Source organism: Pogona vitticeps, chromosome 2 (genome assembly GCF_051106095.1).
Source record: "Pogona vitticeps strain Pit_001003342236 chromosome 2, PviZW2.1, whole genome shotgun sequence".
In the NCBI taxonomy this organism is placed as follows: Eukaryota; Metazoa; Chordata; class Lepidosauria; order Squamata; family Agamidae; genus Pogona; species Pogona vitticeps.
Window position 1 is genome coordinate 80,824,464 of NC_135784.1, and position 23,357 is coordinate 80,847,820.

The 23,357-nt window shown below is 42.3% G+C and overlaps 1 protein-coding gene and 2 long non-coding RNA genes across 4 annotated transcripts in view; 2 read left to right on the forward strand and 1 right to left on the reverse strand.

Annotated features, from left to right (window-relative positions):
- Positions 1 to 23,357, forward strand: part of CACNA2D2 (calcium voltage-gated channel auxiliary subunit alpha2delta 2) — a 751,645-nt gene that overhangs the window by 148,428 nt on the left and 579,860 nt on the right. The gene's annotated exons all lie outside the window — the stretch shown is intronic.
- On the forward strand, positions 3,054 to 8,919 carry LOC144586754 (uncharacterized). Its single transcript, XR_013541771.1, has 2 exons — positions 3,054 to 3,291; positions 8,578 to 8,919. It is a non-coding gene; the product is annotated as an uncharacterized LOC144586754 (long non-coding RNA).
- Positions 10,691 to 18,675, reverse strand: LOC140704419 (uncharacterized). Its single transcript, XR_013541769.1, has 2 exons — positions 16,511 to 18,675; positions 10,691 to 13,148 (listed from the first exon to the last, which is right to left on the reverse strand). It is a non-coding gene; the product is annotated as an uncharacterized LOC140704419 (long non-coding RNA).

Consider the following 23,357-nt stretch of genomic DNA (forward strand, 5'->3'; position numbering starts at 1 on the left):
GACATATTGCTGTGTTGTACTTTGCAATCCATCCATCCATCCATCCATCCATCCATCCATCCATCCATCCATCCATCCATCCATCCATCCATTTATATGGTGTCCACACTACCAAAAGGTCTCTGTGCAGCTTACAACTATAATAAGTATTGAAACACAAGCACGTATGCCACACTCAACAATTTTTTAATATTTCCAAGTTTTGTAGAAACAATGATTCATTAGAAGAGTTAGTTTGATTGTATAAAAGTATGTTGAAATCTGGAGAGGAAATTACCAGTTTTCAATGCAATTCCTCTATGATCAAAGTTCACATGAGTTTGTAGCTTTATCCTGTCAATGCCATTTCAGTAAGTGTGTGAAATGGACTTCAGTATGGAAAGCAGAGCATTTCTGCAAATATTGCAGGAAAGGCCTTCCATGTAGCAGGGAGCTGAGATTTTTGTCTAATCCTAGGAATGAGCAAAATGAATGCCAAGTTTGCACCATAAGATTCTGGCCACAAACCAGTGAAGTATGTGGCTGCTCTCTTCCTCTAGCTCAGGGGTCAGGAAACTGTTGTACCTTTTACCCCCTAAAAAATGTATATACGCTTTATATTACCCCCTTGATTTGAAAGGAAGGATCTCGGTCACACACGGCCAGTTGAGTGCCGCCGCCTCCTCCTCCGCTGCTACCTGGTGGGGCCGCACTCAGTCCCTGGCCCCGCGGGGGCGGCTCCCTTTCACCACCGGTGGGTGACTCCCAGGCAGCTATTAAAGAGCAGCAAGTGGCTCGCCCATCAGGGGCTCCCAACGCCGTGTCCCACTCCAGCTCCAGCAGCTGCTCACCAGGTGGCCGCATTGGGCCTCGGCATCAGGGCTCCCATGAGCCTCGCTGTCGAAGTGCCATGACAGCTGACTCATGGAGGGCAAGAGGGTCCTCCAGGCCCAGCCAGCCAGCACGGAGGGGCAAGTGCCGCTGCCGCTCAACGGGCTTCTCCAGGGATGAGGTGTGGGGTGCCAGGAGGCTGAGTCTGGCCCAGGCTGCCATCATGGCTGCGCCCTTCCCCCTCCCCCGCAATCAACCTCTCCAGGCACTGGAAGGAGAGGCTCCTCCTGGCTGGGGCGCTCCAGGCACTCGCCCTGGCCTCACCTCCACCATGGCCAGCCGCGCCACCGCCTTGGCTGCCGTGCGCTGCCGTCTGGGGCCCGTCACCAGCCTCCAATCGCCATGGTTCGGTTGCGGCCGGGCTGGAGAAGGGGGTGGGAAGGGGGCGATCAGGCTGCTAGGGACCCCACCTCTGGGCAGAAGAGGATGAGGAGGATGAGGAGGGAAGATGGTGAGGGTTGCGTCCTCATTACCCCCAGGATTTTCATCTTTACCCCATTTGGGGTAATTTACCCCTGTTTCCTGACCACTGCTCTAGCTCTTGCATGACAGAGTGTTCAAAAGCAGATCAGGTTAATGAGTTGTTGCTATGACTAGTTGGGAAATCTGTTCAAATATTTTACTGTTTTGAATTGAACATATGTGGAATCCCTCCTCCCATTCTTTTTATAAAAGAAAATTAGTTTCTGTTCATCACACAGTGAATCACATATTGCACTTAATGTATCCACGCTGGTGCTTAATAGTCCTAATGGTTTTAATTTTATTTTACTGATTTCTTAAATATAAAATATGGTGCTTTGACAGTCAACAATCCAGGATGTAAAATACATTGTGGAAGTACATTCCTGTGTCAAATGAACCCATATTAACTGGCATATTCTTCTGGATCTTTGTAATACTCCATAAAATTATCCCTTGGCATTAAAAATCATTAGCTTCCCAGAGCAGGAATGGTGAACTCACATGCTTATTTGTGAATAGAAAAAAGAAATGTGCTAAGGAACACATTTATTCTTTCTATAAGGCATTGAGGAAATGGTGTTAGTCGCGCTGGCCACGTGACTACGGAAACTGTCTACGTACAAACCCTGGCTCTATGGCTTGGAAATGGGGATAAGCACCGCTCCCTAGAGTTGGACACAACTGAACTAAATGTCAAGGGGAATCTTTACCTTTACCTAACTGGTTAGAAAAGCTTATTTGTGAGGGTGGGAGAGTTTATGATGTGAATTTTCTTTAATACAGAACTATTTTCCTGGTGAAAGAAGATTTAAGCAATTGTTTGGTCAAATGTTAATAAACAATAAGTGTGTTTCAAAACTGTAATTTTACTTGATTCTGCAAAATATAATGGAGCTGCTATTTCTGCTCATTAGAAAAACAAGTGTGTTAATGCTTATTGAAACAATGAATTAAAATGTCAAAATAAGGTGACAAACTGTTATAATTGTCAGTGTAAATTAAGATAAATATGAACTCTCCATTGAACAGTTCTTCTCTTTGACCTTTATTGAGAAATATTAGATTCACCCTGCAGTTAAACCCTTGACTGGTCCATGGGTGAGCAGTGGGGATTTGTATGGATATATTTAAATAACAAGACTCTTTCCCTCACATTTGCAGTTCATACTGCTGCCACATTTTTCCTGTTATTTGGCTGGTAGTAGAAATATCGTCTGTTTCCTCCCACATCTGGTTAGCTTCCTTGTCCAGCCGGTGTTGATTAGGAACCTCACTTAGAATTTGGATGGCATTTGGGTTTGGAACTTGAAGCATATCTAAAGTGAGATCAAGAAAGAAGGGGAGGGGAAGGATGATTGGAGGGGGAAAGGCATGAGGATGGCAATAAAATAAATAAAATAAAGAAGTGAATATAAGACTATAGTAGCTAAGATTCAGGGGTGGCTGGTGCCTGATAAGGTTGGTGGGGTGGAAGACACAGCAACTAATGGTGAGCAATGGTGACAGGCAGAGCCAGGGTGAAGTATTATTATTATTATTATTATTATTATTATTATTATTATTATTATTATTATTATTATTATTATTATTATTATTATTATTATTATTATTATTATTATTATTATTATTATTACTATTACTATTACTATTACTATTACTATTACTATTACTATTACTATTACTATTACTATTACTATTTATTGTATTTATACCCCGCCTATCTAGTCATTTAGACCACTCTAGGCGGCTTACAACATAACAAATTCAAGAAAAAATTATAACAATTAATTAATTAAATTATTTTGCAATGGGAAAATACAAAATAAATCAAATAAAGAGAAAAAAAAGGAAAGGGGACAGGAATTAACTGGAACGGAAGGCCTGTCTATACATCCATGTTTTTAGTTGGTTCTTAAAAGTACCCAGCGAGGGTGCAGCGCGAATCTCCGGAGGTAGGTGTTACATACAGCACTGATGTTACCTGTCTGTCATGGGTTTGGAGGGAAAGTTCCATCCTATGGGGAGTGGAAGGCGGGACATCAGGAGGAGGGGCTGTACTGTATATATATGTGGAGCTTGTGTGGAGAAGTTTAGAAGCTGGAGAGAAGGAAAGCTGAAGGAGAAGCTGAGAAGAAGAAGCTGGTGTGGGAGTCTGTGTGTCAGACAGGGTACTACTGTGTGTCAGTCAGTACCAACCTGATAGGTTCAGGTGTCTGTATGGGTAGCCAGAACTGATAGGTTCAGGGTCTGTGCTTTATTTAAAGGTGTTCTGTGTGAACCAAACTGGTGTATGTATGATTGAGACTAAGCCACGTTACTGTATCTTATTCACTTGATCATTTATTTTTCCCTGTGTGTATTTTAAATAAACCTTGTTCTTTTATTTGTTAAAAATCCATTCCTGGTCTGTGTGACTCCTTATAGGGAATGGTTGGTGGCAGCTTAGTGAAAGTGTGGCATATCCCAGTAGGTCTGGGGTTGTCACATTGATTGGTGTCCAGCGTGTGGGATACGACTGGTCCAGTTGTCCAGTGGTCCAGCAAAGCCTTGGCAAGTGTGCCCAGAGCAAGGGGGGTCTAGTCAGGGACAATCTGAGAGCGCGTAGGTAATCTTCTAGGCTTACCTCACGGGGAGGTACGCTAGTGGAAGAACGTGTGACCTCAGATTGGTGGGACTAGATTAGGGAGCTCTGAGGCAACCTGTTTTGGCGGGAAAAAGCTGAGGCAAAGCTGTGTGAAGTAGCAGTGATCTAGCCTGTCTGCTGAGAGGCCTAGCAGAGGGGGGTGGACTCTGGCTGGCAACAGTTGCAAGTTAGTGCTGAAAGAACAGCAGCAATCTATAGAAGGCTGGTTCTGAGGCAAAAGAAAAAAAAAGTGGTCGCTTTATTTTGAGGCTTGACTTTTGAAAGCAGCCTGTTCTGGGGGGGGGGGATTATGCCCTTGACTCGAAGCCAAATGGCAGAAATGGGTGAAGTGAAAGACCCACAGGTGGACCAAGGTTCTGAGGATGAATTTGGCTCAGTGCAGGATGACAGCACAGGAGAGCAGAACCCAGAACTCAGGAAAATGCTCATAGCCCAACAGCATGAACTGAGAATGAGGCAATTTGAAATGGAGGAAAGATTAGAGAGAGAAAGAATGCAGGAAAGAGAGAGGCAAAGACAATTGGAATTGGAGAGAGAGAAAATTGCTCTGGAAAAAGAAAGGATGGCGTTTGAGTTAAGAAAATTGGAAATGATGAACCAGAACAATAATAACAATAGAGATTCTGAGGGGGGCCAATTGTCTAAAACTGACCTGAAGAAATTCCCTGTGTACCACAAGGGAGATTGCCCTGAGGTGTTCTTTTCCCTAGTGGAAAGAGCGTTTGTGGACTTCTCAGTAAGGGAAACTGAGAAGATGACCATCATGCGATCTTTAATCAGTGGCAGCCTGGCAGAAGTCTATGCAGAGATGCCAGAGGAGCTGTTAAAAGATTTCGCAGAGTTTAAAAAACTGGTGTTTGCCAGACATGGGATAAATGCGGAACAGCTGAGGCAAAGATTCAGGTCACTCACAAAGAAACCAGAGCAGACTTTTACCCAAGGGGGGGCCCAACTGGTGAGGCTGCTAGAGAAATGGCTATCTCAGGAGGGAACAGAGACCTTCCAGCAGCTCAAAGACCTGATAGCACTGGAACAGTTTTATTCAGTCCTGCATGGGGAACTGAAGTTCCAGGTGAGGGAAAGGAAACCGAAATCTGTGGCAGAGGCGGCCGAGATCGCAGATTTTATTTCCCAAATAAGAAAGCCCTTAGGTGAGGGGAAATCTGTAGGTAAACCTAAAGAAACCTACAGCAAGTACTCTCAGGGACCAGGAAAAAACCAGCAAGTGGGAGGGGCCCATGGTGAAGGGAAGCCCTCAGACACGAAACCAACACCTCAGATTTTGGAGGGAAAACCAAAACCAGATGAGAAAGACTCCAAGTACAGCAGAAAATGTTATTTCTGTCAAGGAAAGGGCCATCTAATCTCAGAGTGTGAGAAATTAAAGCAGCTAAAAGGAAATGTGCCTCATGATTTGAGTGGAACCAAGCCAAAAGCTGTGTTCTGTGTCCAGAAAGAGCAAAGCTCCTTGTCACTGAGGGAGCCTGTTGCCATGGCTACTCAATCTGGAACAGTTACATCTGCTGATCAGGCTGGGGAAAATGGTCCTCTTGTGGAGGTCAAGCGCTGCTTGCTAGTGAGAACAGATTCGCAGTTGTTTGAAACCGCAGGGGTGGACGTAGGAATACTTGACCATCAGTATAGGGGGCTGAGGGATACTTGTTCCCAGGTGACCCTGTGCCATCCAGATATTATTCCTAGGGAGTATGTAATCCCGAATGAGAGCATGAAGGTGGCAGGGATTGAGGGGCAGGTAATCTCGCTGCCAGTAGCAGAGGTACCTGTCAGCTTTCAAGGCTGGAGGGGAGTTTGGCGGCTAGCGATTTCATCGACTCTGCCAGCAGCCGTGCTCGTGGGAAATGACCTGGCTGAACATGTGAAACGGGTGCTAGTGATTACACGTTCACAAGCCACCACGGGGACAGTTCAGGGGGGTAATGATGAGCCAGAGACGGAAGCAGAGGGGAGTTCAGAAGCTGTGGTGGAAACCTTAACCACAGACAGCAGATTTGGACAAGAGCAAAAGGCAGACGCCACTCTCCAAAAGTGTTTTGAACAGGTGACTGACGCCCAGCTAACACCTGAAACCCCAGTGAGATTTCTAGAGAAAAAGGGGATTTTGTATAGAGAGACCCTGAGGAATATCTCAAAAGGGGGAGATGGGATCAGAAGTCAGCTAGTGGTACCTGAAAAGTATCGCCCCATGATCTTACAAAGGGGGCACTCTGACATGTTTGCTGCGCACTTAGGGGTGAACAAAACACAGCAGAGAATCACACAGAATTTTTACTGGCCTGACATAGGGAAGCAGATCAGGGAGTTCTGTAAACAATGTGATGTGTGGCAGGGGAATAGCCGCGACAGGACCAAAGCAAAGTTGTGCCCTTTGCCTGTGATTGACACTCCGTTCAAATGCATAGGGGTGGATATTGTGGGACCTTTGCCCAAGGCCACAAAGAGGGGGAACAGGTTCATTCTCACCATTGTGGACCATGCCACGAGGTACCCTGAAGCCATACCCTTGACTAATATTGAAACTAACACAGTGGCAGATGCCTTGGTGGGGTATATGTCCAGGATGGGATTTGCCTCAGAAATAATCACAGATTTGGGAGCATCGTTCACATCAAAGCTCATGAAACGCTTATGGCAAATCTGTGGAATTAAGCACAAGGAAACCACTGCCTATCATCCTGAAAGTAATGGGTTAACTGAGAAGTTCAATGGGACTCTAATGCGCATGATTAGGGCTTACTTGGCAGAGAATCCAAACAATTGGGACCAGAAGCTGCAATCCCTTTTGTTTGCTTATCGATCAGTGCCACAAGCCAGTACCGGGTTCAGTCCGTTTGAACTTTTGTTTGGGAGAAGGGTGAAAGGGCCACTAGATTTAATCAAACAAAATTGGGAACAGATCACCCAGGATGACCCACAAGATGTTGTGACATATATAGACTCTTTAATGAATGACCTAAAGAGAAACCTAGAGCTAGCAGCAGAGAACCTGCAAGCTCAGAAGGTCAGAAAGAAAACCTGGTATGAGCAGAAAACCAGGGAGAGGCACTTTAACCCAGGGGAGGAAGTGCTTTGGCCTAGGCTCTGCAAAGAGAACAAACTGCAGCTGGGCAGCCCAGAAATAAAATACTTGGGTCACATGGTAGGGGGAGGAGTGATCAAACCCCTAGAGGCCAAGATAGAAGCAGTTCGTGATTGGCCCAGGCCCAACACCAAGAAAAAAGTCAAATCAATTCTTGGGTTGGTGGGCTACTACAGAAAGTTCATCCCGAGGTTTAGCGAGATTGCGACTCCGCTGACCGATTTGACGAGGAAGAGGACTGATGACCGCATCCCGTGGACCAGCGACTGTAAGGAGGCCCTCATCAACTATCCAGTGCTGCGTGCTCCAGACTTCGACCGGGAGTTCATCATTTACACCGATGCGTCTAACAGCGGGGTAGGAGCAGTTCTTTGCCAGGAGGATGAAAATGGTGACCAGCATCCAGTGTCCTACCTGAGTAGGAAACTCCAGAAAGGTGAGAGACATTTGGCAACCGTGGAGAAGGAGTGCCTGGCCATAGTCCACGCGATCCAGAAGGCCAAGCCTTACATCTGGGGAAGACATTTTATTCTGTGCACTGACCATTCACCACTGCAATGGTTAAAGACAATGAAAACCCACAATAGTAAACCTATGAGGTGGGCTTTAAACCTGCAAGACTATGACTTTGAAGTGAAGGTGGTCAGAGGGTCAGTGAACTGTGTTGCTGACACCTTGTCAAGAAGACCTGAAGAATGAAGACGGCGAAAGAAACATGGACTATGTATATATTTTGGTGACGAAAGGTTAAATGTACCTGTTGTTTATTAAACATGCCCGGTTTGTATCAATAAAGGTAACTTGATGTATTGTAAATGGTAAATGTTTAAATGTCTAATTGATATGTTTATCCTAGAGTAAGTATGGTATTGTATGTATAACTGTTTTGTATGTTTTGGATCCAGGTTGTTTTTTGGAGAAAAGCACCTTAGCTTTCCCCCTACAAAACAACTTATAAAGAGGGGAGGTGTTACATACAGCACTGATGTTACCTGTCTGTCATGGGTTTGGAGGGAAAGTTCCATCCTATGGGGAGTGGAAGGCGGGACATCAGGAGGAGGGGCTGTACTGTATATATATGTGGAGCTTGTGTGGAGAAGTTTAGAAGCTGGAGAGAAGGAGAGCTGAAGGAGAAGCTGAGAAGAAGAAGCTGGTGTGGGAGTCTGTGTGTCAGACAGGGTACTACTGTGTGTCAGTCAGTACCAACCTGATAGGTTCAGGTGTCTGTATGGGTAGCCAGAACTGATAGGTTCAGGGTCTGTGCTTTATTTAAAGGTGTTCTGTGTGAACCAAACTGGTGTATGTATGATTGAGACTAAGCCACGTTACTGTATCTTATTCACTTGATCATTTATATTTCCCTGTGTGTATTTTAAATAAACCTTGTTCTTTTATTTGTTAAAAATCCATTCCTGGTCTGTGTGACTCCTTATAGGGAATGGTTGGTGGCAGCTTAGTGAAAGTGTGGCATCCTCCAGTAGGTCTGGGGTTGTCACAGTAGGTTATTCCAGAGGCGAGGAGCCACCGCCGAGAAGGCCCGGTTTCTAGTTCTTTCCTTCTGGGCCTCCCTCAGCGTCAGGCACCTCAGCCTCATCTCCTGGCTCACGTGGGTGAACTAGTTGGGAGTAAGCATTCCACCAAGTATCGAGGTCCTAAACCGTTTAGGGCTTTATATGTAAGCATTAAACTCTTTGAAGTCAATGCGGAAATGGATGGGCAGCCAGTGCAGCACGGCCAGAGTAGGAGAGATATGTTGGTATTTTCTCCTTCCAGTAAGGAGTCTGGCCGCCGCATTCTGCACCACTTGAAGTTTCCATATCAGCTTCAAAGGAAGCCCCATGTAGAGCGTGTTACAGTAGTCTAATCTAGAAATTACGAGCGCATGTACTAAGGTAGTGAGCACCCCCGTGTCTAGGTAAGGTCGCAGCCGGGCAATCCGCCAAAGGTGGAAAAAGGCGGTGCGGACTACCAATGCCACTTGCGTTTCATAGAAGATCATTTTTGCAAATATGCATATGTACACACAAACACAACAGGTATTCATACAGAGAGTGACAGGGAGGTATGTACACAAATACTCCAAACCTCACCCCGAAGCAGGCATGTCTTCAGACACTCCCTCAGCTTCTCCTTCATTTAGTCATTTTAAAATTCATCTGAGGATTAACACAATACAAAATACAGTATAACCTGCATCCAAATTAGAAATATTATTACCTGCTACCACTTGTACCTGTGTCTAGTTCCAAATCTGGGGGTTGCATTATTTGTCACATTAATTCTCTAACATTCTATCTCTGCTGCTCCTCTTACATAAAGTGTGAGCTTGAGAATTCAGTATGAAGGAACTGTGGGGAGATGGAGAGGTAGACTGACCTCCTTCCAAGTAAGAAGGCCAATAGGAATGGGCTGTCTTGGGATATCCTGAGGGGAAGGGGAGTACTTCACTTGACCTAATAATCCAGTTTGCACTGGAGAGCCTGCGACTGGAACAAGGAGAGAAGACAGAAGTGTTATGGCAGGTACTTTCACATGTTGGATTGTGCTTCCCTAACATCCACTGGACCATTAGACATATTCATATTAATTTACAGCACAGGAGGTTACTTGAACAATATAGTCACTCTGGATACAGTTGAATATAGTCATAGCACATGTATCAAGAAGCGAAGCTGAATCTATTATAGTAAAACACTGTCCAGTGAGATCAAAGTGCCTAAGGCTCTTCTCTTCCACACTTTATTCTTACAAGAGTGCAGCGCAGTAGGTCAGTAAATGATGGGCTGTAGTCCTTAAGAGAGGTTAATGGTCCAGTGGATGTTAGGGAAGCACAATCCAACATTCCAGCCACTATATAATACAATAGTTACTTCAAAGCATTGAGAACAACCAGTGATCTAACACATCTGGAGGATAGGAGATTGAAAAAAGATGTGCCACCTGTTTAGGACATGGTGTCTGCACACTGTTCTATTGTGTTTTTCATTAGCCTTATTTGATTCTGAGCAGGGACATGCCGTCAGCAAAGCTTTAGCACTTCCAGCCCCTGTGTACTCTAAGACAGAGATTGTCAACCCCTGGTCCGTGGCCCGGTGCCAGTCCGTGGCCTGAGCCAGACTGGGCCACAGAAACAGACCTCCCGCCCCGCTCCCTGCACGTACTCCCCTACTCACAGCTGCTTTGTGTACACATGTGCATGCCAGCACTGGTTTGAGCGCACCGCCATCCCTTCCCGCATGCACCCGAGCATCTGCGTGGGTGTGCAGGCACTCCTGCACATGCACAAAGGGGTGGGGAAGCGTTCATGTCAGCGCTGGTGGGTGCGCACTCCCCCAGTGCTTCATGCATGTGCCTGAGAGAGCTCATGTGCCCCACCTTCCTCAGAGGCTCAGCCAGTCCGCAGGCCCAAAAAGGTTGGGGACCGCTGCTCTAAGAGAATGAAATATGGATGTCTTGCCCTATTTATGTAAGCAATAAAAAAAGACCCGGGGATCAGAGCAAGAAACTGTAGATGGAGAATGGACCCTTGCTGCTTTACCCTGGATCCTGGAATGTAATAGGTCCTTGAGGCCCCAGCATGGATCTTTGTGTTCAAAGCACCACAACACAATTAATAACCATATCAGATAATTTTTATCAACAGGCAACATCAAGAGCATTTGGAGCAGCAAGCATCAAATCTTTCAAAGTGCATGCTAAGGGGCATGAAGTACACTGACATAGGTGTAAAGGTGCCTGTTCCTCTTCACATTTATAAAGAGCTGAGTCAATGTGAAACTTCCATTTTCTTAGGTTCTCCTTGTTTTTGCCAGCTTCAGCCCTGTTAAATGATTTCCAATTAACCTACTTCTTGGTGTGACTGGGAGCTAGACCTCTTTAAATGGTTCTGTTTTTTTTAAAGAGATTTGCAGTTCTTTCTTTCCATGTTATAGCCCTGGCATTCTCTGCTGTTTCCTCAAGATTCACAAATGTTCTGAGGAAACTTTTCCTTGATTTATTCTAGAAGGAGTAGGGGATAGCCAAGCGGTATATCCATATTTGATGTAGTTGCTTAAACTATTAGCAGCTACCTCTCTCCATTTGTAATTGGATGCAATGCCTGCTAGATAACTGATTTTATCAATAGGCATTGGCTTCATGCATCCAGTAATGATTCTGCACCTTTCTGTGAGTGCTACATGTACCTGTTTAACATGGGCTAAATCAAAACACAATGGGTTGTCATATTTGCCAAAGGAGTATCATAGGCACATTGTTCTCATTGTTTGTGTTTGTGTGCCCTAACTGGTTTCTGATAGCTTTTGAAAAATATACTGCTCCTTCTGAAGATCTTTTGCTCTCATTTTGGCAGTGTACCTTAGAGATTTGTGTATGATCCAAAGTAACATTAGTTATCTGGGGACCAAAAAAATATATATTTACCTCTTGCAGTTAACCTCAACCTAATTGGTAACATTTCCTAAATTTTGGGGATCCTGAGACAGTCAAGACAGTTATGAAAGAAACCAAAGAGTCGCTTTTTTGTTACTGTGCCAAAATGTTTTACGCTTTTATCTATTTTTGACACTCTGAAAATGTTTTACGGGATCTGGCATCTCTTAGTGAGCTTACAGTCCAACAGTGCATCCTATGTAGATGCCATCTACGCCTGCTGCCTTGCCATTTTTTGTACAACTATTGATGTCCAGTTGCTTTTCTTTTAAGTGTATGTTCTGATTTCCTATAGTGATATTCAAATTTGTCATTAATGAGGAGTTCATGGACTGTTTGATTTGCTGAAATGTTTGCATGGGCAGGGCCTGTAGTTGGGTCGTTGTGAAGTAACTTTAATAATCTCCAGGCCTTTTGATCTGTTTATTTCTTCCATGAGTTTTATGTAATTATGACTTTCCATTTCTGAGGCTGAAGAAATTAATTGCTGCCCAGCCAAAACGGTTTCTTTGCTCAAAGTATCTTGTCCAAATTGTGAAAAATAATTATACATTTTGTTAGCTATTTTTGATGTTTGGCCTTGGAGATATTTGGTCCTGTATCCTCTGGGTATGAACAATCGGTGAATTGTTCATAGGCCTCTTGGACCAACAAATGTTTGATATAATTCTATTCAGTGTTGTGTTGTACTTCTGCCAATCAGCTTTTTAAAAATTGAAAATTTAAAAAAATAAAAAAAATTCCTGCAGAATGGTAATGTTGATGGTCAGAATGTTGCCGTCAGTTGGTTCCTTCTGGGCCCATGCTGTGTATATAAAAGTAGAGTTGGCTTCACATACTGTTCGACTATGAGCTCACTAGCAGGTGTGGGCCCTTGAGAACTGCAGGATCCAGGTTCTATGTTGTCATCGTCTGGCATCAAAAGATGGGGACATAATGGTTAGTTGGAAGATTTCTGCCCATTATAGTACTACCTCTCCATTGTTATCATCAAGTGCATATTCCTAGACTCTTTGTTGGCTGTTGAAGTCTCAGAGTGTAAAATTTATTTTTTGTTTATGAAAATTGTCAGGGGTTTTGAAGGAAAGGGTTGTATTGAGTGGTTTATAAACAAGATAACTGTGCAATTACTCAGCTCCACTGTTATTATCTCTATATCATCTTGTTGTGTAACAGCAGTAGAAAATATTGGGAAGTAAGGCTTGAAAAATATTGCTCTTTTATAATGTCTGTAAGGTTTCTCAGCTGCAAGTCCCATGCTGGATATTTTGGGGCATGCCTGATAGTTGTCTCAATGTGTTTGCTGAATACAAACTGTATCCCAATCATATGTCTGGTACAGCTATTGAAGTAAATCTTCCTTAGGTATAGACAAGCCCTATATGTTAATACAGTACTGTACTGATTATTAGTTAGCTTTGGCCCCGAGAAGGGTCTTTTCATTTCTGAGGGTCACTTGTGGGTCATGGTCAAAGTCATATAGTCATTCATGCAGTGTCACACATTTCCACTGTGGAAGTGTCAGCCAACAGAGAGCTGAACGTGTCCAGGAAGCATCCACGTGTATTCACATTCCTCACATTCTTCAGAGAGGTTCCTTCTCTGTCTCCACCCCAACATGGGTGAAAATGGCTGAATCATCTGGGGAAAGGATTGAAAAAGCAAATTGAAAAATTAAATAAGAAAGTGTTACATAATTTGCACAATCTGCTGGTTGGCATGAAATGCTTTAATCATTTAATAGTTTTAATCCTTTATCAGATAGATGCTCACCTAAGAGGATTTGATGTGCATACAAGATTTGGAACAGATTTGTATGCAAGAACTATATTCACTTAACATTATGAATAGGTGTTTATCAGATCCAGGGACGCTTGTTATCCACAAGTCTGGACAGATATTCACTGAGCTCTTTTTTGTAACAAAGGTGTGAAAATAAATATCTGCTGAGGAGAGGCTGACCACCTTATCAAGTACAGAGCCTTTTTATCATGCCTCTGGCATCTAGCTTCTCAAAAGTCAATATTCCTGTGCCCTTGAATATCACCACTATTTGTTCTTACAGTGAGCTTGGGAGATGCAGACAATTTAAAAGTGAAGCAGGACCACCAGAGAAGAAGGCAGTGCCTTTTCCATACTTGCCATGTAAGAAAATGACATGTTTGTGAAAGAAAAGGTTATCTGTGACAAAGTGCTGTGGAGGTAGGCGTTCCTGCTCACTCTTCTAGTCAGTAAGCTGTAGCGTTCTGCAGGATACTCTGTTCAAAGCCTCATCACAAATGAAGCCGTTTGAGATGGGGCTTGTACCACAGCCCGACTTCCTGTTAATTACATGGAGCCCCTTTATATGACTGAAGTAAGAATGACATTTGTCTTGAGGCTGTGAATCAAGAACAAATGAAATACAGTGTATTTGTGCTTCCTTTGTGATGGAGGTATGAAAATGAAGCCAGAGAGAGGGGGGGGGGAACTCATTTGATCAAATCTGTGATCTTTTACAGTAAGTTTCCTGAAGGAGTAGTGCTGGCAGAATGCCAGTTTTGGGGCAAGCAGCTATCTTGCTCCATATAACAGGAGATAACCTTGCCAGGAGTACATATGGGGATGCTTATGTCTAGTCCATATAATCATAATCATAATAATCTTAGAACTGCACAGCTGGAAGGGACCCTATGGATGATCGAGTCCAGCACCTGTCAATGAGGCACAAGGGTGGGGGATTGAACTCTCAACCAGATACCTAAACAACTGAGCTATTTGGCAATTCTCTCTCCTGAACTATTCTTTTTGCCCTGGGGATGAAATATAGAGAGCATTCTGGATTGTGAGCTATACAGAGCAGAAACAAGAGAACTTTCAAAATAAATTTTTAAATGTGTAAGAAGACTTGAGCTCAGAGGAAAAACAAAGTGAATGAAGGGAAAAAATAAACAAGCAGTTTGGTCAGTTCTGTTTTCCTGGTTAGGTTGCAAGAAAATGGAGTGATTTGAATAACCAAGAGAAAGAGAAGATTAACAAAAAATAAAGGGTTTAAATCACTTTTCCTGTACAGTACAGTAATTCATCTACTTCCTGCAGAGAGGTACATAATAATAGGTTGCTATAACAGACCATACTGGCTTGCAACTAAGCAAAGTCTTAATGCAACCTCAGGGCATAATCCTGTGCCTTTGAAAATTAATGGGGGGGGGAGAGAAGGAGAGAGAAAGTAACCTATTTAGAAGGAATCAGTGCATAAGCAAGCAGATATGTAAGAAGTTGCAGTGATACATCCTCAGACCTTGATATCCCGCAGGTAAGTTGATCCACTTCTAGTACCCCATATACTTGGAGTACTGTATTCTTTCAGGTGGGTTACCCAGTGTGGTGTAGTGGATAAAGTTATAGCCTAGGACTCAGGAGGCCTGGGTTCAAATCTCCACTCAGCCATGGAAACTCACTGGGGGAGTAGGACGGTAAAACCACTCCTTAAATTTCTCAGTTGCCCTGAAAGCCCTATGAAGGTTATTATGTTAGTTTTGACTTGACAGTTAGGCATCCTTCAGTCTCGAGAGACTATGGTAACGTGCTCTGTATGGGAGACTTGGAACAGCGTCTAGTGTGGCTGAGAAGGCCAATTCGAGAGGGATATTCCGTTCCACACTGAAGACGAATGCAACCTTTCCCCACTTTAGCTCCCTGATTTTGCTGGTTTCGGGACTGTCTCTTTGCCTCAGCCTGCTGGACAAGGGTCTCTTCAAAATGGGAGAGGCCATGATGCACCGCCTGCCTCCAGGCTGAATGCTCAGAAGTCAGGGTTTCCCATCTGTTGAGGTCCATTCTTAAGGCCTAAGATATCCTTGTATTGCAGCTATGGTCTCCCTCTGGGGCAATTTCCCTGTACTAATTCTTCAGTACAGTACACAACAACAATAACAAATTCTTGCAGGTAGAAATCTGTGTGGTATTAGTATTCCAGAATATAAATTTCTAATGAACTTCAATTTCAGGGTACCTGTATTCTTCACTTTACCCAAAATGCATAAAGTTATCCAGTTATAGTGAGGCCTATTGTTTCTGGATCAAATTTTGTTTTGAAACTCCTGTCAAAGTTTGTGTATTATTTTTTGAAACATTTCATACCCAAAAATCCATCCTATACAGAAGACTGACCTAGTAAACTGGAATTTGTTGCACTGGAAGAGCAAGACATTGTATTTAATTACTGTGAACATCAGGTCCTTATATATCAACATATCCCAGGAAAAGGCTCTACTCATTCAGAGAAACTCTGGACAAGAGAACAGAAAAACACCCATCTATCCTTTTTCTTATATTCTTCATTGGAGTTGACATAAAAGATAATAATTTTTAATCTGACAATAAATTCTATTGGCGGATTATGGGAGTGGCCGTGGGATATGCCAGGGCCCAAGAAATAGCAAATCTTTATAGGAATTCTTTTGGGAGAACTCTGATCTCTCCCTAAAATACCTTGCAAACCATCCCATAAATTGGTTTAGATTTAAAGATGATTTGTTTCCAGTATGAAGGGATAATGAAAGGGATTTAAGATTTTTTTTCCAGCTAGAAAAACTCTGTAAACATGAATATTCAATTTGATACCCATTATTATGATTTTTAAATCTATTAAAAAAAAAAAAAGAATATCAGGCGAAAACAAAAAAGAAGATAAAAACAATGAAAAAATGTTGTGGTACTTTAAAGACTGCTATATTTTAATCTGAGCTCTCATGGACAAGTCGTCCACTGCCTAATATGCTAGCACAGACTAACACAGCTACATCTTATAAAACTAAAAAATAATATAATACGCAACACTTTATAGTAAAGCATCTGATCACAATACATACCTAAGATTTGACAGCTCTCATCCCAGACCACTAAGGTGTAATTTGCCGTATTGCCAGTTTCTAAGAATTAAAAGAAACTGTACCAAAAAGGGGATATTTTTTAATAAAAAATCAAAGCTACTAAGAAGTCAGTTAAAAGCTTACAGTTACCTTGACCCTGTTACTGAAGACCATTTTGCGGTCTTCAGTCTATCCATTCTGCATGCAATGACCTCTTTAAAAAGCATAAGAAAGAACTTGTAAATCATGCTAGCTGTCTTTTGACTTCTGATTACCGTACATTCTTGACAAATTATAAGGCAGCATCAAAAAGCAGTAGCACATTTTGAATAATATAGATGGTTGCCAAGAGAGACTTCTGATTTCTTTGAAAAGAGCTCAAAATATTGGGGACATTTTAGTTAGAAATGAGTTCAGGGAAAGACAACAGAGACCCCTTAGCATCTTGGCTGGAACAACACTTTCACCTCATTACCACCTTGAAGACCTTGCATTTATTAATATTTTACATGTACTGTATAATGACTGATATTATGGACAAGAAGTATAATCTAAGAAAATCTACTACCCATAGCACTAGCTGAATGATCTAGGTCACTGGATGCCCCTCTAACAGGGTCTATATCAGAAATACATCTAGGGAACTTGAAGTACATAAAGGGGAGCATTTTGGCAACATTAGAAATAAAAGATCAGGATCCCCTCTGGCCCACTGTATCATGGAAAACAACTATTCTGCAAATGATTTACAGTTCTGAGATATAGATGCTGTCTAAACAAGCAATGATAAGGCTGTGATAAAAAAAGAAATTTGATTGCATCCTGGGACTGGTTACCCTGGGAGCCCAAAGATTTAAATGAAGAACCAGATTTTCTTATTTCTCTTTAGCAGTGCCACTTCTTTCATAAACTCCGCAGTACTTTAGGTCAGGTGTCTGGAGTAATCAGAGTGACTCTGAATGGCTGCTGTGGTAAGATAACATCCATAAATATGAGATCTTTCTCCCACTGTATCATAAGTTGTCTATTTGAGCTGTGTACAGACCAAAAAGAAAAAAGGAAGGCAACTTCCCTGGTAGATGGTGGGAATGCTGTAGACATAATATATCTTGACTTCAGCAGTCTTTGGCAAAGTGCTCTATGATATTCTGATTAGCAAGCTAGAACAAGTGTTAGGTGGATACATAGTTGCTTGTAGAATTGAACTCAGACGGTGCTTATCAGTGGCTCTTTCTCAGACTGGGAAAAGGTAACAAGTGGGATACCCCAAAGCTGAGTTCTGGGCCCTGTGCTCTTCAACATTTTTATTAATGACTTGGATGAGGCAGTGTGGGAAATAGTTATCAAATTTGCAGATGACACAAAATTGGGTGTAATAGCTAATACCTTGGAAGCCAGGAACAAAATTCTAAAAGATCTTGCTAGGCTTGAGCATTGGGCTAAAAACAACAGAATGAAATTTAACAGGGATAAGTGCAAAGTTCTACATCTAGGGAAAAAAGTCAAATGCATTCTTACAAGATGGAGGATACAGTGGACCCTCTACTTAGGGAATTAATCTGTATTGGAACGGTGGCTGCAGGTCGAATTGTCTGTAGGTAGAGTCTCCATTGACCTAATATGCATTGAAAACCAATTAATGCCATAACCAGCCATTTTTGTTCCATTTTGGTTCCATTTTGGTTTTTTTCTGGTCTGTAGGTCGATTCTCCAGCTGCAAGTCGAACCTAAAATTTTTGGCCAGAGAAGTCTGTAATTTGGGCCAGAGAAGTCTGTAACTCGAAAAGTCTGTAAGTCAAGCCGTCTGTAAGTTGAGGGTCCACTGTACTTGGCTCAGTAATATTGCAAGTGAAAAGGATGTTGGAATTGTTGTAGATCACAAGCGGAATATGAACCAACAGATTGATGTGGCTGCAAAAAAAGGGCAAATGCAAAAAAACCCCACTGCAAAACCCATCGGAAATGTGATTAATCCGTTCCGGCTGACGGGAAAAGAAAAGAAAAGCAAGCAAAGTATGCAGGACCCATCAGAAATGCAAAAAAAGCAAAGCAGAAAGCAAGCTAAGCATGCAAGACCCATCGGAAATGCAAAAACAAAAGCGAAGCAAAAAGCAAGCAAGACCCACCAGAAATGGGAAAAAAAGCAAATCAGAAAGCAAGTCAAGCGTGCAAGACCCATCAGAAATGCAAAAAAGCAAAGCAGAAAGCAAGTGAAGCGTGCAAGACCTATTGGAAATGGGGAAACACCCACAAAAGGCAAGCAAACCCCCCAGGATCCATCAGAAATGGGCAAAAACCAAAAAAGGAAACAACCCCCCAAAGACCCATTGGAAATGGGAAAAATCCCCAAAAGCAAACAAACCCACCAAGACCCATCCGAAATGGGGAAAAATTACAAAAACACAGCCCCCCAAGACCCATCACAGTACAGAAACATAAACCCCCCAGCCCAAAACCACACTGCAAAACCCACCTAGAACCGTTTTTTTAAAGCAGAAAGCAGCACTTTACCTTACCTGGCAGTCCAAAGCCTCCTCCGATCACACTCACTCTAACCGTTGGGGCGAAAGAGCTACAAAGAAGCAGCGTCTTCTGCCAACGGTTAGCAATTTGAATTTCCTGACTTTTCCTCCTTACTCTTTTTGTTTGTAACTGGAAGCTCTGGCCGCAAGTTGAAGCAAAATTTTGCAGCTGGAGCTGGTCGTAACTCGAAATGGTCGTAAATCGGGACGTTCTTAAGTCGAGGCACCACTGTATACTAGTTCCCCTCTATTCAGCATAAGTTGGGCCTCATCCTTTAAGAATGATTCCAACAAAGTGGGGCAAGCTCAGAGGAGGGCAACAAAGATGATCAGAGGGCTGGAAACCAAGCTCTGTGAAGAAAGGCTGAAAGCACTGGGCATGTTTAGCCTTGAGAAAGGAAGACTGAGGGGAGATGTGATAGCACTTTTCAAATACTGTATTTGAAAGGCTGTCATACAGAGGAAGGACAGGATCTGTTCTCAAACATCTCAGAGTATAGGGCATGTAACAATGGGCTCAAGCTATAGGAAGCCAGATTTAGGCTGAATATCAGGAAAAAAACTCTTAACTGTTAGAGCAGTAAGACAATGGAACCAATTACCTCAGGAGGTGGTGAACACTCCAGCGCTGGAGGCATTAAAGAGAAAATTGGACAACCACCTGTCAGATCTGCTTTGGCTTAGATCCCTGCATTGAGGAGGGCTTGGACCTGATGCCTTATAGGTCCCTTTCAATTCAATTATTCTCTGATTCTATTAAGAGATCTAACATAGACTAAAGTTTAATGCTATTTATTAAATAAAATGGCTGTATTTATCAATTAAATGTGATTAATAATATACTGGACTGAAATTCTTATTGTGAACAGTGTACATTAATGTTTCAGATGTTTATGTGCACTGCAATGAAAAAATGGTGATGTGTTGTCCCTTTTTGTTTTTGTTTTTGTTTTTATTTTTTGTTTTTTCATTATAGAACCTCTGAAAAAGGCTATCAATTCAGGCCAAAATGTGTCTGACAATTTTAGACTGAAATTACGTTATGTGTTTTCATACATCCTAAGACTTTGATTTCTCCTTCACAATCAGATTTGCTGTATGTTACCAATTTTGTTTAATATTTTCTCTGTCAATCTATGTCTCCAGCATCTTGAAATCTGCATAGTTCACAGCTTACAGATGCAGTTGGTGAGTTTTGAATGTAGTACCTAAGTGACAAAATGATGTGAAGGAAACCCTACACTGTGTATGATTGCAAAGGACTTCCCAACTGCTTTGGTATCTTGGAAAATCCTGAGTGGGGTAGAATTCCTGTTGCACAACCAGGAATCCTTATTGGAATGGAGAAATTTGTTCCATTTATGCTCTTGTTTGGAGACTCAGATATAGAGCGGCCTTTTAATATATTCAGATTCCCTTTTGTTTTGTTTATCTTTTGCATTGCAGTTTTTTTAACCTTCATTGTTGTCATCCTTGGCGTTCGCTTTATTTTCATTTAATATGATTTCCTTTTTCTGATTGTTGACATGTAAGAAACTAAAAGCTATTGTCGGTTGTTTGCCTGGCTGTACTGCGGTGTCATCAATTTGCCTCTTGACGAAAGGATCCAGGGTCAAATTGGAACTGATAACTTCTTGTTTAACATAACCCTGATTAGGCAGTCAGAGGTTGAATCTGACTCTGAGTCATTAGTAGCTGTCAGCACTGAAGCATTCAAGTGGAAGGACTACAAGCAGAGGGAGAAAGGCAATTCAGTAAGAGCTAAAGGGGGTGTTCCAACAGCAGCAGCTTAATATTTATAAAGAAAAAAAAAGGGAACACTGGTTGTTTTATGGCCCATAAGCCCTTGTTTCTCCTTGGCCTGTTTGATTAGATAGTATTATCTCAGGGCTCCGATGGCACCTCATTGATTACAGCTCATTTTCCTGGGACTTTTGGCAGTCCTGATCAATAATGTCATTGCTCTAATGATATAACACAGTATCTTGTGCTGTGGGGCAGAAGGCACTAATGGAGTGATTGTCCATTGCTCTTTTCCAAATGCCTTCCTCCCTTTGTGCCATTCCATGTGCATGTCTGTTTGTGTGTATGTTTTTAAAATCTCATTATCTCAAAATAGAACTCCCTCTTTGTTTAAAATGTATCTCCTTAGAAGATGCATGTTGCTCTAAAACTAAAGCTAGTGGGTAGATAGATGCCATTTGTTACACTTTCTTGTTGTTGTTTGGTCATTAAGTTGTGTCCGACTCTTCATGACTCCATGGACCAGAGCATGCCAAGCCCTCCTGTCTTCCACTGCCTCCCAGAGTTTGGTCAAATTTATGTTGGTACCTTCGATGACACTGTCCAACCATCTTGTCCTCTGACACACCCTTCTCCTCTTGCCTTCACACTTTCCCAACATCAAGGTCTTTTCCAGGGAGTCTTTTCTTCTCATGAGATGGCCAAAGTATTGGAGCCTCAGCTTCAGGATCTGTCCTTCCAGTGAGCACTCAGGGTTGATTTCTTTCGAAATGGATAGGTTTGCTCTCCTTGCAGTCCAGGGGACTCTCAAGAGTCTCCTCCAACACCACAATTCAAAAGCGTCTATTCTTCGGCGGTCAGTCTTCTTTATGGTCCAGCTCTCACTTCCATACATCACTACCATTTATTGTTTATTGTCTTATATTGATTTCCTTTTTTTGTTTTGATATTTGTATATGTTTTCTTTTATATTGTCTGGAAGCTGCCTAGAGTGGTCGCGATGACCAGATAGGTGGGGTATAAATTAAATAAATAAAGAAATACTGGAAAAACCATAGCTTTTACTATGCAGACCTTTGTCGGCAAGATCGACACACTCAAAGGCTTTTGCGTAGTCAATGAAGCAGAAGTAGATGTATTTCTGGAACTCTCTAGCTTTCTCCATAATCCAGTGCATGTTAACGATTTGGTCTCTAGTTCCTCTGCCCCATCAAAATCCAGCTTGTACTTCTGGGAATTCCCGGTCCACATACTACTGAAGCCTACCTTGGAGGATTTTGAGCATAACCTTGCTAGTGTGTGAAATGACTGCAGTTGTACAGTGTCACCTTTTAAGATTTTAAATAGTTCAGTTAGAATGCCATCACCTCCACTGGCCTTGTTGCTAGCCATGCTTTCTAAGGCCCACTTGACTTCACTCTCCAGGATGTCTGGTTCAAGGTTGGAAACCACACTATCTGGGTTGTCCGGGACATCCAGATCTTTCTGGTATAATTCCTCTGTGCTTTCTTGCTGCCTCTTCTTGATGTCTTCTATTTCTGTGAGGACCCTGCAATTTTTGTCCTTTATCATGTCCATCTTTCCACAAAATGTTCCTTTAATATCTCCAATTTTCTTGAACAGATTTCTGGTTTTTTCTCTATTTCAATTTTCTGTAACTTTCCCTATCTCCCTTGCATTTTGTTTCCCTTCTCTGCTATTTGTAAAGCCTTGTTGGACAGCCATTTTGCTTTCTTGCATTTCCTTTTCTTTGGGATGATTTTTGTTGCTGCCTCCTGTACAATGTTACGGGCCTCTATCCATAGTTCTTCAGGCATTCTGTCCAGCAAATCAGTTCCTTAAATCTGTTCTTCACTTCCACTGTGTTTTCATAAGGGATTTGGTTGAGATTATATCTGAGTAGCCCAGTGGTTTTTTCTACTTTCTTCATTTTAAGCTTGAGTTTTGCTATCAATCAATCAATCAATCAATCAATCAATAAATAAATAAATAAATAAATAAATAAATAAATAAATAAATAAAAGAACCTGATGATCAGAGCCACAGTCCGCTCCAGGTCTTGTTTTTGTTGACTGGATCTTACATTCCAGGTTCCTATGCAGTATTTTTCTTTGCACCATCAGACTTTCCTTTCACTTCCAGTCGTGTTCACAACTGAACATCCTTTCTGCTTTGTACTTGTCTTCCACTCTTCCTCAGCAGCATGTTGGACACCTTCCGACATGAGGGGCTCATCTTCCAGCATCATATCTTTTAGCCTTTTTTTCTGTTCATGTGGTTTTCTTGGCAAAGATACTTGCCAATTCCTGCTCCAGGTGGATTGCATTTAGTCAGAACTCTCCACTATGACCTGTTTGTCTTGGGTGTCCCTGCACGGCACAGCCCATAGCCACCTAGAGTGGTCGCAATAACCAGATATGCGGGGTATAAATAAAATAATAAATAAATAAATAGCTTCTCTGAATTACTCAAGCCTGTTCACCACGACAAGGCAGCAATCCATGAAGGAGGTTACACTTTCTAATAGCAGCTAATGCAGCTGAGAGATGATGTAAATAAAATAGTTCTGAGATGGAGAAGCAAAAATGGGAAGAATAAGGGAATAAAAGAACCCCCTTAATCATGGAGTTATAATTGAGATTATACAAAATCATACAATCATACCCAACCACAAGGATTGGTGATCACTGCACAAAAAAGACCAGCTAATGACACCCATCAATCACAGTGAC